This window comes from Capricornis sumatraensis, chromosome X, assembly GCF_032405125.1.
Source record: "Capricornis sumatraensis isolate serow.1 chromosome X, serow.2, whole genome shotgun sequence".
NCBI classification, from domain to species: Eukaryota; Metazoa; Chordata; class Mammalia; order Artiodactyla; family Bovidae; genus Capricornis; species Capricornis sumatraensis.
This window is the reverse complement of record NC_091092.1, coordinates 80,908,851-80,918,482: the sequence shown is the minus strand read 5'-3', so window position 1 is coordinate 80,918,482 and position 9,632 is coordinate 80,908,851. Positions and strand designations below refer to the sequence as shown.

Here is a 9,632-nt window from a genome sequence, read left to right as displayed (position 1 = left end):
ACACGAGTGCCAGACACAGAGCTTAATAGATATTAGTCTGCGCGCCAGTCACCCCGCTTCTTCACCCTTAGTTGCTGGCCCTGAGTTTGTACCTTCCCCCAATGCCCCCCTCCCCCTCAGCGGTGTGACCGGAGGTAGAGGCAGAGGCCCAGGGATTGGAAGAACTTGAAGGCAGAGCCCCACCCACCACAATTTGGGCCGCTTTCTGGGGAGTTCGGTGGGCCGGACTGCGCCCTCATTGGTTGAAGGTCCCGTAGGTGGGCGGGGCGTCCCCGCCGCCGGACTCGCAGCTGCTCTGTCCCCACCTGCGCCGCGAGTGGCTCCGGGTTGACAACAGCTAAGCGGCCGCAGCAGCTGCTCCTCTGGCTGGCACCGTTACCCCCGCCCGACCCCAGGCTCCGCGCGTGCCTCCCGCCCGCTGGTAGCTGCCTCGGGACTCGAACCCAAAGCGACGGACACGGCCTTCAGGTGGGAGTTAGGGCGACGGCCGGAGGAGGTCGGGGCCAGCGAGGCGCCAGGGCTCCCTCGCCTCGCTTCTCCAGCGCGCTCCGGCCCCGCTCTTAGCGGTTCGGCTGCGCGGCGTCCACGGGAGGCGCAAGGGGAGCGAGCCGAACCACTTGCGTCCCCGGATTTGAGGCCAGAGTCGCCGAAATTGGGGGACTCCCGGAGCCCGCCGTCCGCGATTATCCCGAGAAAGCTCCGCGAGTCAGGTGGTGGAAGACAGCTGTCCGCGCATTACCCCCGGGCCTGGTTGGAGCCCAGGGCCGCGGCTCTGGGGCTTCGGAGGCGGGCTGAAACTGAGCGGGGTGGCGGGGCTTGGGCTCTGTGGTCGAGTCACGCCGCTTCTCCTCTCCTATTCTCCTTCCTCTTCTGCTGAGCGCATTTCCAGGAAGCCCCTGGTTGGGCCGCCTGGGCTTTCCCCTCAGGCCACTGCCTTCCCTTCTGAGAAACGCCCGGACTTTCCTGATATTAAGACAGCGGCGGGGATCAAGCGAAATACTTTGGATAAGTCGCGTCTTTCAGGGCTCCGTTACCCCATGAAGTCCAAGATGGTTTTAGATTAGAGAACCTGTGAGCCATTTAGTAGAAGTTTAGGGGATTTCCCCATTTAGATAGTATGAGGTTCTCTCCTCCATTTCTGTTCTCCCAAGACTTTTTAAAGTACTGAGTTACAACTCAGAAAACCAAAGTTCAGCCACTAATTCATGTGACCTTAGGCGAGTCATGCTACTTCTGTGGGCCAGTGTTTTCAACTGCACCTTGGTTAGTGGGCTGGATTTCAGTATATAAGGGGCCAGTCTCTTCACCCTGACATCTGGTGACTTGCTGCGTGGGTCCAGGCTCTTAAGCTGGCAAAGTATTGTTTCTGAGATGCTTGGGGTGACAGGAGCTATGCAGATGGAGAGCCTTGTCGTGATTATGCAGCTAAGCCAGCTGGAAAACTAGTGGTACTGGGAAAGGCAACCAAGACAGCAGCCAGACTGAAGGTGGAGGTAGTGGGGCCAGCCCTGGGCCCCAGAGGTTGGGCTGGAGGGCCCTGGCTTGTCTCCATCTCACTCAGAGCGCCCATGTTGGGGGGCCCTGCAGGAGACGGTGAGGAATCATACCAAGGGCTATTTCCAAACCCTGACTCCTACTGTGGATCTGTTCCTGCCCCCACTCTAGGGGTTGATGTCCCCACCCATCGTCTGTCTTACTGCTCTCTGAATTTTCTCTTCACTTTCATCCTCCTGAAATAAAAGATAATTCTTGTCTGGGAATGAGAGGAGGCAGCACAAGAGTGTAGAGAAGTAGAGGAGATGGCATCTGCAGGTGCTTTCTGAGTGGTTGATGGAGTAACCCAGAAGAATGTGATGGGAATGATGATTTTGGGGAGTGGGGGACTCTCACCCGAAGGCTACAGCTACCATATTGCTAGACAATCTGGGCTGGTCCTTTGTCCAACTATGTCCTGGATTTGAGATTTGGAATTTCTGTTCCTTAAAAGCCAGAAAGTCCCAAAAGGAGGAGAGGATGGAGTCTATAATGGGGATGCTGTGGCAGATGTCAAGGTTCAGCAGGTGACAGGTTTAACAAAGGCAGGGTGTGCCTCTGCCTTCTTGGGGAAGGTGAGCCATGGGGTCTCTCACTAGAAGAAGGAGTTGTCTCTGGCTTGAATAGATTAAAGATAACTTTTCTTGGGCTCCCAGTTTTGGTAGGATCCTTTCGGAGGCTGTTATGAGATAAAGTAAAGAGGGGATGTGAAAGATGCAAGGGCTTTAGGATGGGATGTGTGAACTCCTCCCCCCTGCAACTGTTAACAGAGGAGTTGAGCACAGGGCTGGGCACATAGTTGTTGGTGTCAAGTGTTTTTGGCAGCTTTATTCATCTGTGATTTGGGGCCTTGGTTTATGTGTGTGTATTAAGGGGGAACAGGTCCTAGTAAATTTGAGTCACTGGATAGGAGGCCCCATTCTGGGTCCTTGTCACCAATCTGAAGTGCTGTGTGTATTGAGCCTCCTCCTGCCCAGCCTTTCACTTTGGAACTTGCATGCCCCACTGTTTCTGTCCCTATTTACCCCGACCTTGCTGGAACTGCAGAACTGAAGGTAAAGTTCCTCAGGAGTCTAGCGTGGTGTCAGGCAAAGAACAGGGGACTGGGAGCAGGACACATGGAGGTTCTACTTCAGGCTCTGTCGTTCCATTCAGTCTCTTAGACTCTTGGTTTCTCCCTGCTTTTTCCGCTTCAGTAGATTAAGTGAGAAGGTCCATGGCTAAGTGCTTGGTAAACTACCAAGTGCTGTATAAATTATTAGTCATTAAGTTCTTGGTACTAGTTCTTGTGAAGGACACAAAGTGTAACCCCCACCTTCCGGAAATCTGTCATCTAGTAGATGGGAGTTAGTGGCATGGATACATGACACACCAAGTCTTTACCTTGGTGAGGGCTTTAAAATATTATTATGAAGAATTTTGAACATACATAAAAGTAGAGATGATCGATGGAGTAAAGTCCCATTAGCCACACATGGCCAATCCTTCCCTATTGATACTTCACTCTCTTGTTATTTTGACATGAATCCCAGACACCTTATCAATTTGTCTATAGTCATATTACATATATATGTATGAATGATAGAGACTCAAATGTTAGACACTGCACCACTATCTCATCTGAAAACAGTTCCTTAATATCATCAAAGATTCTAGCAGTTCATATTTCCCTTTGTTGAGGATGTTTTGCCCTGGGAAGACTGACCTGGGGAGCAGTGAGTTTTGACCGATGGGAAGGTGACTGACAGAGGCAGTGACATTTGAGCTGAACCTTGAAAGAGAGGCCTACGAATGGTCTGAGTTGGAGGGATTATGGAGCCCTAGCCCCCTTGTTTTAAAGTGCCTGCTGCTGTCTCTGAGGTTTCAGCTCTGGGGCTTGGGCTCCCAAGGTTGACTTGTGGAGGATTCTTGTAGAAAGTATGTGCGTGCCTTAGTTCTGTAGGGGTAAATGAGAGTTCTGACTTTCTTGCTGGCCTGCCCAGTTCCAGGGCCACCCAGGAGCTTGAGGTCAGCATGCCTGGGAGAATTCCTGGGAGGCTTCTCGCCTCCTGGCCTTCCCCTGCCCCTGGCCCCCAAGGCCAGTTCCAGTTCAGAACAAAACAGGATGCATTCAGGATGAGCGTCTTTCCCAGCTTGTCATCTAATCACCATGACCCAGCTTGGAGCTTCCTCTCTCATTCATGATAAAAACCCTCACTGTCTCGCTTTTCCCTCCCACCCCAGTAAGGGTGTGCTGACTTCCTCCGTATCCGGGCCAGCCCTCCTCCACCCCCTTGTGTAGCTGAGGGAGAGTTTCCCTCAGCCAGGCCTTGCTACCCCAGAGCCTCCTGCTCTTGGGCTGTCCTTGGGAAAGGAGTGGCTCCTTTCAAACAAACCTGGGGTCCTGCCACTGCGTGGTTAATGATTGAGCCACATAATAACCACCTTGGAAAGTCACCTCTAGGGATGGCCATTAACTAACTCTTTGTCCACCCCAGGCCTTAAAGGGACCCCATTTTGAGCCCTTACCTTCCCCCAAGGGGACATTAATGAACATTCAGGCATGAGAACTTTTGGGGCCAATTAAGCTTCTGCCCCTGTGTTTTCACTTGGGGAAGCAGAAGTAGTCATTCACATTGCTTGAAGGATACATACACATCTTGGGTGGTATTATAGAGGCAGCCAGGGAGTTGAATTAATAGGAATTCAGATGGACAGTGGGGTAAGGTTTTTGTGTTGTTTTTTTTTAGGCATCAGAGTCATAGGGAGTGGGGGTGTTTCAAGGAACAGTTGAATCCCTGATCTCAATTTGAAAGTCTAAAAGAGCAAGAAATGCCCACTCAAAGCATTTGCCATTACTGGGGGGGCGGGGTGGGTGGGCTGTGTGTGTCTGTTTTCAGTCCAGCTGTGGGTCCCTTCACACCAGACTGGGACATAAGACCTGAGTCCTCCATAGTGGAGGAGGAGGCATTCCTCAGAGAGCCTGTATCTTGACAAGCAGTGGGAATTAGGAAGGATCAAGCTAGGACACACGTCCGATATAGATAGCTCTAGACCAGGGGTTTCCAACCTTTAGGCCACAGATTGGAAGCAGTCTGTGGCCTATTAGTAACCAGGCCACACAGCAGGAAGTGAGTGGTGGGTGAGCGAGCAAAGCTTCATCTGTCTTTACAGTTGCTCCCCATCTCTCTCCCATCACCCCCAGATGGGCCTGTCTAGTTGCAGGAAAACAATCTCAGGGCTCTCACTGATTCTGTGTTATTGTGAGTCATGATTATTTCATTATATATCACAATGTAATAATAATGAGAATAAAGTCCACAATAAATGTAATGAACTTGAATCATCCTGAAACCAACCCCAAACCGCACCCCCCACCCTCATCCGTGGAAAAATTGTCTTCCACATAACCGGTCCCTGGTGCCAAAAATGTTGGGGACCACTGCTCTAGACCACAAGTTTTCTGCAGTTTCAGTGAGACAAGAAGGAACCAACATTTAGCGAACCCCATGGGCCTGCGATAGGGTCAGGAAACCTGGCTTCTGGTTGTGCCTCTCTCTAGCTACCTCTCCATGAGTGACTTCAGAAAAGACAATTTTCTTTCTCTGGGCCCAGCTTGGGTCCATGGCATAGACTTGGTGGTCTCCCAGGCTTCCTTCTAGCCATGAGACTATGCATTCCCAGTCAAGAACGTTTTCTTATCCACAAGGCAAAGGTGAGCTGGTTTCAAATTGTACCATGCCTAGTCACTAAATACTCTCAGCTGGCTGGTCAGTTAGGGTTGGCAGGGCCTTGCACTACCACAGCTTGGGTTTTCCTTGAGCGTGGGCTTTTGTGCAGTTTGCTCTCTTGCCCCTCCTCATGTTTGCATCTGCCCCCGGTGGCCACCCTCGACCCATTCAGCCACAAGTTAATGAGTGACCTGCTCCCTCCCTGTGTAGTACCAGCCCGCAGTGCTGCTGAGATCCCAGGTCTCTGTGGGAACCGGCCAAGGGCCTAACCAGCTCTGGTCACCTTTATGCTTCTCCAGCAATACACTAGAGGTAGGAAGCAGACAGAGCTCAGGAAAGAAAGGCCTTTAGAGGGCACTGGGTCTAACTCTCCTTCAGTAGCTCGGGTTTCCCCTCAAAGTATTCGAGCAGTTCCTGTCACCCATTTTCAATAAGCGGGAGCACAGTGTTTCAAGGCAGTTGCTTACATCCATGGAATCTCCAAAGTTTTTTTTTTTTTTTTTTTTCCCGATGTTGAGCTGATCTCTGTCTCCCTTTGGCTTCTACCCCTGGGTTCCAGCTCTGCCCCCTGGGACCACCTAGACCCTATCTGTTCTCTCTGATCTGTGGATGTCTGAGGACAGAACCCGAGTCCCTCTGTGTTTTCCCCAGGCCAAACAGCCTCAGATCCTCCAAATGTTCCTCAGGGGACCTGGGACCAGTACTTCCCAACTTCATTACTGGCCTTTGCACATTCTACCATTTGTGGCTCTGGGGAGCCCCTCGCTCGCCTCCGTTTATTTGTACCCTCAACTTTTCCAGACTTCTCCATTACTTTTTCATGGTGACTCCAGCAGGTTGATTCTGAACACCAGGAGTCCTGGGTCCAAATACCTCATACAATTCTCTCTGATTTGTTTGTCATTCTGGTCCAGGTAGCTCCCATGACTGTGGTGCCCTGGGAGGGTAGGGCCTTCTTCTTGGTGTCCCCACATCTGAGGGTAAGCCTGAGGAGAGGAGGTGCTCACTGGGATGGGCTGACTGCATTGTACTGTGTGAGGGCTGACCATATAGCCTGCTTTTCTGCCACTTGCTTTTGTCTCTTGAGCTGGTGGGGGGTGTGGGAAAGGGATATTTTAAGGAGCATCAAAGCTGGAAATGAGTCTGAGCCATGCCCACAGCAGGGCCTAGAAGTGTGAATCAGATGGGGAGAAACACCAGTTCAGCCATGCCTCTAGCAGTTGATGATGATGACAGTGACGAGTCCTACCATTTCTTTAAAGTTTCCAAGGGACTTTCAGTTCCATGATCCCATTCTGTTCTCAGAACAACCCAGTCAGATAGACGATGTGATCCCTGCAGCAGGATCCTGGCTGATCCCCACCTGAGGCCCAGAGAGAGGAAGCGCTCAGTCTCCAGGGAGGAAGGATTTGGAACCCATGTCTTCTGACCCTCAGCCTTCCCTGTTTCCCCCAAACCACACCTGGCAGCCAAGGCGGCTGGGGCTGACTTGGCAGCTTCCCCACTGCAGAGGAACCTCTGCCCAGGCTGTAGTTCTGTTCCCATGGTAGAGGGAGGGACCTCTAGGGGAGGTGCCTGAGGATTTCCTGTCCTTTATCTGGGCTGGCCAAAGGCAGGCCTGTCTGAGGTGCGAGAGAGGCACTTGCAGCCAACATTTCTGCTCCAGGCTGAAGTCAAGTCAGGCGGGCAGGGGCAACGAGCTTGGGAAGCACGTTGCCCCAAACATCTAGTCTGAGCAGCCCCCACCCGAGTAGTTTCTTCTAAATGGCACAAACAGAGAGGGTCATGTGGGAAGCGGGCCAGAGTGGAGTCAAAGCAAAACACCCCCTGAAGTGTACATGTGACGCCCGGGGCAGGAGAGCGTCACTGTGAGGAGTGGGGACTCTGGTATAATGCAGCACTGGGTGACTTCAGGCAAATTCTGTAACCTCTGTGAGCTTCCGTTTTGTCAGCTGTGAGATGGAGGTATGTACTTACCTCAGGTGTTGCTGAATATTAAATCCAATAGTATAAATAGCACTCTCACTGTTGTTGTTTAGTAGTACTTTCTTCTACCTTGTCACTGTTATTTCTCACTAACTTGGAGACATGCTATGCTCAAACCTGCCACCTCTCGGGCCTAAGTCTGGACTTTTCTGTCATTTCAGACTCTGCCTCCTCCTGAAAAGCTCTTCCTGACTGTGCTTGCCTCCAGGGCTCCCTTCCTCTGGGCTCCTTTAGTGACATTATGACTCTGAAAGAGACGTAGTAACAATGATAACACCGAGAACAATAGTGAATTCTTCTCAATTCTTGACACATTTGAATTTACTTAGCTCCCATGACAATTCAGTAAGGCGTGTACTGCTATAATCACCCCCATGTTATGTATGAAGAAACTGAGTCAGGGAGAGGTTAAAAGAACTTCCCCAAGGTCATGCGGCTCAAGGGTGATGGAGCTGGATCAGGACACAGGCAGTCTGAGTCCACCACCCACATCCTTAGCGACTGTGTCATGCTTTCCCCTTCCCTTTCCCAGATGCCTGCCTGGGAGGCACCCCTGCCTGACTGCTCCCCACACCCACCAGCGATCACTGAGTCCTGTACATATAGTGCACAGGTCCTTGCATGTTCCAGACCCCCCAGGGTTGACAGATGAAGAGGAGAGAAAACACTGAGGGCTGGGTGTCCATGCTCTAAAGCAAAGCTGCACTGAGGTGAGGGAGGGTGTGCAGGAGGGAGTGGGGATTGTTCTGATGGCGGCAGGCCTGCCTGATTAGCACTTTCCAGCACTGAGGGTGGAGAGCAGGCTGCTGGGTGGCATTAGGAGAAGAGACATTTTAGTGAGCTATCTTCACAACCAGGTTGTATTATTTAGAAGGTGTGGGTGGTTAAGGGCATGTGGGTAGCTGGCTGGATTCGCTTTTGTGAGCCCTCCAGCTGGCCTGGCACGTGCTAAAATTGGGTATGTCTGTGAGGGGCTTTGGTCTAGATGCTCAAGTTCTCCCTCCAGTGTTCCCACTTCAGGGCTCTCGGGTGCTGCGAGCTTCCTTCCCTCAGGTTGTACCAGCTGCCAGCTCCGTTACTTTCGAGCTCATTCTGTTACTTGCCTCCAAATGAGCTCCAGAGGGTGCTTCAAGGACAGTCCATCTTAGCGTCTGCCTCCCTGAGAAGGAAGGGCCTAGTACCAGCAATGTTTGTTCAGTTTTCAGACCTTGGTGCCTACCATAGGGCCCAGTGCAGAGTAGGTGCTCAGGTAGTATTGGTTGGATAAATACACAACCAAGGGGGAGTGGATTTGGAGGGGAGAGCCTGGGGATGCTGATGTGAGAACAGATCGACAGGAGGGCTGTGGGCATTTACTCAGTTTCCTGGTTTCATCTGTAGTCCAATAGAAGCCATTTGACCTTCCAGGGGAGTCTGGCATGCTGCAGTCCATGGGGCCACGAAGAGTTGGACACGACTGAGCAACTGAACTGAACTGAAGATTCATAGCCTTAGTTTCCTCTTCTGTGCAGCAGGTCTGCCTTGGACAGGGCTGTTGTGGAGGCCAAAGAGATGCAGGATGACCAGGTGCTTCTCCACTACTGGGAACTGACTTCAGGTTAATGGTTCATACTGCAGAAAAACTGGTATTTTTTTTTATGTCTATGGCCTAGATAATTTCTCCTGTTTAATGAGGATTCTAATGTAGTGGCTCTGACTCTGGAGCCAGACTGCCTCAATGTGGATCTTGGACCACCACTTCTTCACTGATGACCCTGGGAAATTACTCTGTAGTTGTGGGCCTCAGTTTTCTCATTGATCAGATAGAAATATTATCAGAGCACTAACCTCACAGGGTTGTCATGAAGGCTCAATAACATAAATCATATAAAAAGTACCTAATCTAATGCCTGGGACAATAATGATGACTTGTTGCCCTTTGGCTGCTGTGATTATTATCTTATTTTATATTTGCAAATACATCATGTTGTCAGTACTATGATTGTAATGCTATTTGACAGATGAGGACACTGTGGCATAGAGAGATAAAGTCTTATCCAGTGTGATCTGTATAAAGTCTTTAGCTCAGGGTCTGGCACATAGTAAGTAAATATTAGTGTCTATCATGAATTGTTCTTAATATACAACATAATTACATTCAGTATCATAAAAATTGTTATCAATAATGATCACAGCCAGAGCTGAGAAGTAGCAGAGCTAGGACTAAAAGTCAGGTCTTTAAGATCACTAGCTTGTTACTCTTCCCACTCACTGTACCACAGAACCTGGATGCTCTGGAGTCCTAACACGGCCATCAGGCCACTCTTTGGGGTTTTCCTTCCATTCACCTCACCATGGCCTGAACATACCCATCATCACCCCTGTCCCTACCTTCTCCTTTGAGCTCCTTGTCCCAGCCCTCCC

At 50.8% G+C, this 9,632-nt stretch overlaps 1 protein-coding gene across 3 annotated transcripts in view; it reads left to right on the top strand.

The window, feature by feature from the left end:
- Positions 1-340: 340 nt before the first annotated feature.
- STARD8 (StAR related lipid transfer domain containing 8) overlaps positions 341-9,632 on the top strand; it is a 33,131-nt gene continuing 23,839 nt past the window's right edge. For 2 of the 3 annotated variants that reach the window (XM_068962834.1, XM_068962833.1), the window contains exon 1: positions 341-468. The gene's annotated coding sequence lies outside the window, so the exon portion shown is untranslated. The remainder of the gene's footprint in view (positions 469-9,632) is intronic. The other variant, XM_068962835.1, reaches the window with a different exon arrangement.